The sequence below is a fragment of the Budorcas taxicolor genome, chromosome 13, assembly GCF_023091745.1.
Source record: "Budorcas taxicolor isolate Tak-1 chromosome 13, Takin1.1, whole genome shotgun sequence".
Classification (NCBI taxonomy): Eukaryota; Metazoa; Chordata; class Mammalia; order Artiodactyla; family Bovidae; genus Budorcas; species Budorcas taxicolor.
In genome coordinates, this window is record NC_068922.1 from 15,905,844 (window position 1) to 15,916,175 (window position 10,332).

A 10,332-nucleotide genomic window follows, 5' to 3' on the forward strand; every position below is an offset into this window, starting at 1 on the left:
CCAGGGGATCTTCCTGACCCAGGGATCAAACCCAGATCTCCTGCATTGCAGGTGGATTCTTTACCACCTGAGCCACCAGGGAAGGCCTGGGGTATTAAAGGCGTGGTGTCACTTCCCCTAAAAAAGCACGGGTGCCTGGTGGGGGCAGACATCCACTCTCCTGATTTTTTCTTCCCAGCCCGATCTCGCCACATCTTTCAAGCTCTGCCAAGTTCATTCCATGGACGAGTTCCATGGAATGTTCCATGTTCATCCATCCCCTTCGTAACACAATTTTTTTTCCTTGTAGCCGTTTCCGTTTAATCCTTTGAGTCTCCTCCCTCATTCACTCAGCACCCACTGGGTTCAAAGCTCTGGATGGGACCTTGGGGGACCACTGAGATCAAAGCAGACATTAGGACAGTACCATGACCTGTGTGCGCTCTTCCTGAACAAAAAAGTCTTAAAAATTCCACATTATAGCAGTGTTGGTACAAAGGTGAATATATTAACAGTAGGTATGACAACATTTTCTTCAACATAACGTTCCTTTTCTTTTTGCTTCTGATTTTTAAAGAAATGAAAACTAAGTGCTGTGGACCCCTGAGAGTATCATGAGTCCCAGGCACTGTGCTCGATGGAGGCTTGGGCCTCGGCAGAGAGACGCAGAGCTTTCAGTCCGGCTCATGGTCAGGGATGCAAAGTGGGCCATCCTGGGAGCTTTCAGAAGCCCCACAGCTCAAGGGCACTCAGACCACATCAAAACTTCGGGATGGGACACAGACATCGGTATTATTTTTAAAGCTCCCCAGTTGATTAAAGGTGTACTCAAGATTGTGAAACAGGGATTCTCAGCTCCAGCTGCCCAAGAGAATTACCTGAGGAGCTTTCTGTAAAAACCCAGGGAAGAGGCTTTGGGCATCCACGTTCTTAAAGCCCCGCGATCCCCCTGTAAAAGGCTCCTCCTTCCCTTGCTAGGCAGGGACTTAGATGTGCTCACCATTGCTGAGTTGCAATTCTCTGCTGATTCTGAACAAACCTCTTTGCTAGAGAAATATCTAGCCATCTATTTGTTTCAAATCAACACCATTAAACAACAACGTCGCATCTTCCGCCCTCCCATCGGCCCCCGGCAACCACTTTTCTGCTCCTACCCCTACACACCTGACTGCTCCAGGTAAGTGGAATCACACAGTATTTGTCCTTTCGTTTCTGGCTTATTTCCTTCACAACACCCTCAAGCTTCATCTGTGTTGCAGCATATACATTCACATGTTCATGCGTTGTAGCACATTTGTGTCCCCTCAAAGGCTGAATATTGTTCCACCCTGTGTACAGGACACGTGTTATTCCTTCATGAGATTTCGTCTCTTTCATCTACGACTGATTTCAGTGCCTAGGACCTTGCCAGCACACAGGATGTGTTCATGTATGTGTTGAAAGACTACTTTAAATGAAAGAATCCATCGCAAGCACTTTTTGCCTTCCAAAAGCATTAGCCATTGTGGTGGTGACTAGCCGTCTTCATCGCAGAGGCATCCATGTAAACAGAGGGCACTCTCAGTGCTGGCAAGAAGCAGGGGCATTTCCCCAGGCCACCCCCGGGTGCACAGAGAGTGAGGTGGGAGAAGCCACAGGTTGGAGCTCCATGTCACCAGTGCTCTTGAGCTTGGGAGTCAGAATCTGAAGATCCGTCAGCTTCTGCCTGAGCCAGGCAGGTTCCTGCCATCTTGGGGCCTTCTGCTGGGACACACAAAGTGGGAGGAGCTGGTGGCTGCCCTCCGCCACCCCTCATCCTTCTCAGGGACCCTCGCTTTCCTCTCAGATGAATTCCTCTTCCAGGAAGGCCCCAGTCGGCATCTGTAAATAAGAGCTGGTGAAGCGATGGAGGCAGCAAACACTGGCCCCCTCGCTCCCTCCTGCCTGGAGGAAACCTGGAGTCCAAGTGTGTGTGTGTGTGTGTTAGTCACTCAGTTGTGCCCGACTCTTTGCGACCCCATGGACCACAATCCACCAGGTTCCTCTGTCCATGAGATTTTCCAGGCAAGGATGCTGGAGTGGGTTGCCATTTCCTTCTCGAAGTGGGTGGTCATCGTTATTATAGGGAGAGGGAGGCCTTCTGCACTTCCTCTTGGGAGAAATCCCAGGAGACTCAGATCATCTGCCTGAAGATAGTCACTGGGCAGCCCAGGGCCATCTCTCCTGTCTCTTTGTCACGACACAGACCCGGCCCCAGGATGGCACCACCGTCCGAGGCCTCTGTTCCAGCTGCAGGCTGGTGAGGGGTATGAGGGAGCCCAGGAGGGAGGTGGGCATAGGAACCGGCCGAGATGTCTTTCTACATAAAACTCTGGAACGTTTAACTCTCTGCCAGAACCTCACCACCCAGAGTTTGATGGGGGCAGCTCCGTCTCTCCCAGCAGCTCCAGACAGCTTGCCCAGCAGCCTTCTGACATGAAGTAATAATTGCCAGAGAGGGTCAGGCTCCAGCAGCTGAGAAAACACAAGCATGACCCTGAAAAGGCAGGCAGACCCTGCCGATTTGGACGCAGCCCATTAGCAGGTCAGAGAAGTTTCCCCGCTGACATCTGCAATGGGGCTGCCTCAGCGGGAGAGGTGACGGCAGAGACAGCCTCTGGGCAGTCACCTTGATGGGGTGTGTCGAGCCCTCCTTCCAAGTGGCTGTAACGCTACAATGAAAACACAATAGAAGGCAGTTCACGGGTGTTTCTGCCTTAGTACAAAACCAACAACCAACCACAGGAATTTTGGAGATTACACAAAAGCACACAGACAGGATAAATTGCCCATAATTTCATCCCTACGAGAAGAGAGCTGTCTCGTGGCACAGAAGGCTCCATCTTTGTCAGTGTGTAGATATGTGTCTCTGTGCATGTATACATGCATGCACATGAGTGTATACTGTGTGCATGCATGTGCACATACATTGTATCATGTGTGCATGTATATATGCATGTATATGCTAAGTGCATGTGTGTGTTATATGCATATTATGTGTAATGTATATTATGTGTAGTGTATATGTGTGGGTATATGCATTACATGTATGTGTGTATCTGTATGTCTATAAATACATATCACATGCAAGCATGTGTTTATATGTGTATATTATTTGTATATATGTGTATACATTGCCAACATCCATTGGATCATAGAAAAAGCAAGAGAGTTCCAGAAAAATATCTATTCTGCTTCATTGACTATGCTAAAAATTTTTGACTGTATGGATCACAACAACCTGTGGAAAATTCTTCAAGGGATGGGAATACCTGACCACTTGACCTGCCTCCTGAGAAATCTGTATGCAGGTCAAGAAGAAACAGTTAGAACTGGACATGGAACAACAGACTGGTTCCAAATTGGGAAAGGAGTACGTCAAGGCTGTATATTGTCACCCTGCTTATTTAACTTATATGCAGAGTACATCATATGAAATGCCGGGCTGGATAACTCACTAATTAGAATCAAGATTCCCAGGAGAAATATCAATAATCTCAGCTATTCAGATGACATCGCCATTATGGAAAAAGCAAAGAGGAACTAAACAGCCTCTTGATGAAAGTGAAAGACGAGAGTGAAAAAGTTGGTTTAAAACTCAACATTCAGAAAACTAAGATCGTGGCTTTTTGTCCCATCACTTCACGGCAAATAGATAGAGAAACAATAGAAACAGTGACAGTATTTTCTTGGGCTTCAAAATCACTGCAGATGGTGACTGCAGCCATGAAATTAAAAGACACTTGCTGCTTGGAAAAAAGCGACGACAAATCTAGATGGCATATGTTTGTACAGTGTATGTATGTAAGGGTATATGTATGTGTGTATATATGTGTATGCATATTATGTGTGTTCAGTTCAGTTCAGTTCAGTCGCTCAGTCGTGTCCAACTCTTTGCAACCCCATGAATCGGAGCACGCCAGGCCTCCCTGTCCATCACCAACTCCTGGAGTTCACTCAGACTCACGTTCATCAAGTCGGTGATGCCACCCAGCCATCTCATCCTCTGTCGTCCCCTTCTCCTCCTGCCCCCAATCATTCCCAGCATCAGAGTCTTTTCCAGTGAGTCAACTCTTTGCATGAGGTGGTCAAAGTACTGGAGTTTCAGCTTTAGCATCATTCCTTCCAAAGAAATCCCAGGGCTGATCTTCAGAATGGATTGGTTGGATCTCCTTGCAGTCCAACATATGTATATATATATATGTATCCATATGGTATGTCTATATGTATATGCATATATCGGCTCAGGTATATGTATATGTTTTATATCATGTGCATGTATTATGTTTACACGTGTGTATAGTATGTGTATGTACCCATGTACGTGCAGGTGTGTGTGTGTTGTGTGCATATATATGTATACATGAGTGTGCTGTGTTTATGTATATTACGTGCATTTATGTGTGTATATCATGTGCATATATATGTGTGTATATGTATATAGAGGCAGTGATATTTTTATGAGGACCAACTTTTATTTGTAACAAAAGTCAATCACTAGTATAAGAAGATATGCTATGAGGTCAAAGGTGTTTTGGTATTATAGCTCTAAAAATGTTTGTAGACATCTTTCATATGCTTCCATAGCATATATTCCACAACACACACACACACACATGAATTAAAATAAAAACTGGGGCTTGCTGTTGACCAGCTAGAGAGTCCAGGGCACACAGGGACCCTGAGAAACTGTATCAATAAAAGTGATTAAGCACAGCTTACCTCGCACCATCAGCCACTGATCACCTTTCTTCAAGTAACCACTGACCCTGCTGGTCTGAGGGATAAAGGCAACCATCTTTTCTCACACCCTTTCCTGAAGCCGGAGTCCAATCCTTTCCAGTTCTCCCGGCCTGAGGAGAGGCCAGTCCAACATCACTGAGGGGATTCTGAAAGCAAAAAAGGAGCAGGAAAGTGGCCAAGCAACTGAGTAACATAATGCTTTCCCTGCACATTCCCCCAGCTGCTCCTGGGCCAGGGGTGAGGGAGATGACAGGAAGGGAATTAAAATCATCACTCCTCTAACTCACAAGGTGACTATCACTGCCTGAACTTTGACTCATTTTCTCACTCTCACCAAATTATGGGGGTTGACAGGCAGTGGGAGAAGAGAAGACATTCAGGAATCTTATAAACAAAGATCTTAGCTCTCTCTTTTTTTTTAAATTTGGGTTACAGTGTATTGATTGTTTCTGTAATCTACTTTTTCACAGCATATCATGAGGATTTTCTCAGGGCATGAAATAGTTTTATAAAACAGAATTTTCAATAACTTCATACAATTCTATCTTGCAGATTTTCACCCAGCGAGCCAGTTATCAGTTTATTGCCTATGGGATCCAAATTCGCCTGCAGCACCTGCTCTGTGATAAGGGGCTGTAAGCACTCACTGGCTCTCCCTGACCGTGGGTGCAATGCTAAATTTCTGTCAGTAGAGGGCAAGAGAGGACCCGTGCAGGAAAAGGCCAGGTCCTTCCCCCTCAGGGAGAAGGGTTTGCTCTTTTTCATCCCTGTTGCATTGTCAGCCGTGTGTATGCGTGTGTGTCTGTGTGTGAATGCCCAGTGGTGCTCCGCCCTAGCGCACAGGCAGCATCAGAGCCTTGGCCCAGGCTGGTGACTGCCCAGCTGCAGACCCCCAGTGGGGACACCGCTGTGCTGCCAGCCTTGTGCAGGCAGCAGTGGCTTGACCACTCTCTGCATGCCCACCTATCAGCCCTGTTTGCCTGTGCTTTGGGACACATGTTCCTGCTGCCAGGGGACACGGGTCAGCACTGGGAACTTCTGTCCCAGCCAGTGACCGTCCCCACCCCAGCCCACACCATACCTGCTTCATCCATGGTGAACCCCCTTCCAAGTCTGCCTTTTCTTGGGTGTCTTCCTGACCTAAGGCACCTGAGTTCTTTTTCCATCTTTATAGCCACCTTCGTACCATTGTTTCATAATTTCTTACAGTGAATGTCCCTTGTTCAAATTATTGTATGGTTTCTGCCTCCTGATTGGACCCAGATGTAAACACCCAGCAAGGATGGTGCTTTTCAGACAGTAGTTTTGAGGTGTTTTCATTTGAAGCTGGGCAGCTGGAAAGGATGTATTTACTCAAACAGCAAACACTTCCCCAGGAGCCCTAATGTGGCTACCAGTCCTAGCACAGGCAGCCAGAGAACAGGGATGCTAGCTGACTAAGCGCCTGTTCGAGAACTAAGTCATTCACCTTCACGGCAGCCCCAGGGACGGCACTAGGCAACCTCAGCAAAGGGGTCTGCCAGCCCTGCTCTCATCGGGAGGACCTGAGTCCCGGCACATGAGACTCGTTGGCTTGTCTACAAAGGCAGCACGAGGCTGGGGCTGGAGCTTCCGGGAGGCAAATGGACGCACTCCTGTGCTTTATTACACAATGTACACACGATCATTTCAGAATGAAACCGCCTAATACCACCACACACCACAGAGTCACTGGATACAGTTCTTAAGATGGTTCACGGTTCTTTGTATCCTCAGAATACAGCCCAAGCAGGGATGTAGTGTCAAATGACTGCGTTTATAGTCACCTGAAACAGTCCCTTTGGGGATAGTTACGCCACTGGTCCAAGACCCAGTTCTGCCGTTGTTTCTCTTTGCTTTCAACGTTTAGGAAGCACACCTTAAAATATAATTTCATGTCATCATTATGTAACACATTTTCATGATTTCAAAGGTAAACACACAAGGGGAATTTAATAGGCTGCCCTTAACATGTGTGGGCTCTGGCACAAGGTCACAGACAGAGGCCTACATTCTTTGTGGACGTGTATTTTAAAATAATAAATTGAGCCAACAAATTCTTAAGTAGAGTATGTGCCATCCTCTTCTTGGAGAAGCACTTCCTCACGTGGACACAGAGGCCAGTTTCCAAGGTAGCACTCGGGCTCCTCGGAGCCCCACAGCTCCCCTGGTAACGAACCTCCTGCCAATAGAGGAAACACAGGTCTGATCCCTGGATCGGGAAGATGCCCTGGAAAAGGAAATGGCAACCCACTCCAGTATTCTGGCCTGGACAATCCCATTCAGAAGAGCCTGGCAGGATACAGTCCACGGGGTCACAGAGTCAGACGTGACTCAGTGACTGGACGACAGCCAGAGTCCCACCCTGAGAACAGCGGCACACGCAGCCTGCCCCTCACTCCCCCTCTGGTCCCTTCCCTCACACCTTCCCACGGCTCAGGGGGCCTTGCACACACGCGTGGACGTGCCAGCCCTAGTCAGCTCTCAGAAGGACGGGCCCTGAGATGGGGCCCTCAAAGCGGGCTTGGGGTCATGTAGGATGTTAAGGGTCTCATGGTCTAGAAAGGAGGCTGTCAGCGCCCTGTCACTTGGCCCCTGGGGTCCTCACCCCCAGGTCTGGGCAGGGACTCCTCTCACCCAGGCCTACAGGCAGCATCTCCTGTCCTGCACCCCTGCAGTCTTTGGTTTGTCCATTTTATAAACAGACACACATTTTACATGCAAACAGACTGTATCTTCACACGTATACATCTACACACAGATGTCCTACCCTGTGGCTAGGGATACTGGGGAGAAGATAGGAGCTCGTGTCCACGGAACCAGCCTCCTCCCAGCAGATGAGGGGCCCGGCTGAGCTGCAACGAGCACCGGGGACTGCTTCCCGTCACTTTGGGACGATTCTGTCAAAGAAAGCAAGTATTACTGTAATTCACATTAACCAGCAGGAAAACAGTCTCCTCCACGTATCAACATAAGGCAAATTCGACACAAAAGACACAGTTCAGCTCCACTGCCTTGAACTGACTCACTGGCCTGACCAGCTTCTCTTTCCATGGCAAACACCTCATGCAATTAGACCCCTGGCCCCTCCAGGAAGCAGGGTCCTCAAGAGGGAGCCTGGCTCATTCGCCCACGGCCGCCTCACAGGCTCCCCGCTGCACCAACCCCCCTTCCATGGTGATCCGTAAGCCCTCCATTGGGAAACTGCTCTACCTTCTTCAGCTCCATCTCCCTCAGTGGAGAAGGGGCCTCATGGGCTGCAAGCTGCCAGTTCTCCACTGAAGCCCCAGGTCCTCAGCTGTGGTCAGCCAGACAGGCTTAAACACTCCCCGCTGAATGACAATGCGAGAGGAAGTCAGAGAGGGTTGTAGGCTAACGGATACAGAGTTTCAGTTCAACAAGATGAAAAGTTCTGAAGCTCTGCTTCACAATCATGGGGATATACTCAATATTACTGTAAACTGTACAGGTGAAAACAGTAAAGATGTTATGAAAAAGGCAAAGTTTGTTATGTATTTTTTACAATAAAAAGCATAATAGCAATAGACACTTATGAAAAAAGACAGGAGGGTGAAATCCAAAAGTCCCCCAAATCACCTTCCAAGCAGCACCGATCAGCCAGTGTGTCTTTTCTCTCACAGAAAGGAGCTGGATTTGGCAGGGACCACCCCCCTGGACACTGTCCCCGCTGGACACTGCAGTGCCCGTTGTGGCCACCAGGTGGCCTGAGGGGTCTGAGGGACCGCTCCTCTCCAGCCAGGAAAGTGGAATCAGGAAACCCGTGAGCCAGTCCAGAGTTCTTTTTGTAAATACAAATAAATAAACATATATATTATTTAAATAAGCATAAGTTTCATTTGTAAGAACCATCTGGCTCAAGTAAGAACTCATCCTCTCTTAAACCAGCACCTAACCTTACCTCAGGTTGAAAACGCTCTGAATTTTTTAGAATTAGAAATATCAGGACTGGTCATAGCAAACACCCTCTTCCAATAACACAAGAGAAGACTCTACACATGGACATCACCAGATGGTCAACACCGAAATCAGATTGATTACATTCTTTGCAGCCAAAGAGGGAGAAGCTGTATACAGTCAGCAAAAACAAGACCAGGAGCTGACTGTGGCTCAGATCATGAACTCCTTATTGCCAAATTCAGACTTAAATTGAAGAAAGTAGGGAAAACCGCTAGACCATTCAGGTATGACCTAAATCAAATCCCTTATGATTATACAGTGGAAGTGAGAAATAGATTTAAGGGTCTAGATCTGATAGATAGAGTGCCTGATGAACTATGGAATGAGGTTCTTGACATTGTACAGGAGTCAGGGATCAAGACCATCCCCATGGAAAAGAAATGCAAAAAAGCAAAATGGCTGTCTGGGGAGGCCTTACAAATATCTGTGAAAAGACGAGAAGCAAAAAGCAAAGGAGAAAAGGAAAGATATAAGCTTCTGAATGCAGAGTTCCAGAGAATAGCAAGGAGAGATAAGAAAGCCTTCTTCAGTGATCAATGCAAAGAAATAGAGGAAAAGAACAGAATGGGAAAGACTAGAGATCTCTTCAAGAAAATTAGAGATACCAAGGAAACATTTCATGCAAAGATGGGCTTGATAAAGGACAGAAATGGTATGGACCTAACAGAAGCAGAAGATATTAAGAAGAGGTGGCAAGAATACATGGAAGGACTATACAAAAAAGATCTTCATGACCAAGATAATCACGATGGTGTGATCACTCATCTAGAGCCAGACATTCTGGAATGTGAAGTCAAGTGGGCCTTAGAAAGCATCACTACGAACAAAGCTAGTGGAGGTGATGGAATTCCAGTTGAGCTATTTCAAATCCTGAAAGATGATGCTGTGAAAGTGCTGCACTCAATATGCCAGCAAATTTGGAAAACTCAGCAGTGGCCACAGGACTGGAAAAGGTCAGTTTTCATTCCAATCCCAAAGAAAGGCAATGCCAAAGAATGCTCAAACTACCACACGATTGCACTCATCTCACATAATAGTAAAGTAATGCTCAAAATTCTCCAAGCCAGGCTTCAGCAATACGTTAACCATGAATTCCCAGATGTTCAAGCTGGTTTTAGAAAAGGCAGAGGAACCAGAGATCAAATTGCCAACATCCGCTGGATCATGGAAAAAGCAACAGAGTTCCAGAAAAACATCTATTTCTGCTTTATTGACTATGCCAAAGCCTTTGACTGTGTGGATCACAATAAACTGTGGACAATTCTGAAAGAGATGGGAATACCAGACCACCTAACATGTCTCTTGAGAAATCTGTATGCAGGTCAGGAAGCAACGGTTAGAACTGGACATGGAACAACAGACTGGTTCCAAATAGGAAAAGGAGTATGTCGAGGCTGTATATTGTCACCCTGCTTATTTAACTTATATGCAGAGTACATCATGAGAAACGCTGGGCTGGAAGAAGCACAAGCTGGAATTAAGATTGCCGGGAGAAATATCAATAACCTCAGGTATGCAGATGACACCACCCTTATGGCAGAAAGTGAAGAGGAGCTAAAAAGCCTCTTGATGAAAGTGAAAGAGGAGAGCAAAAAA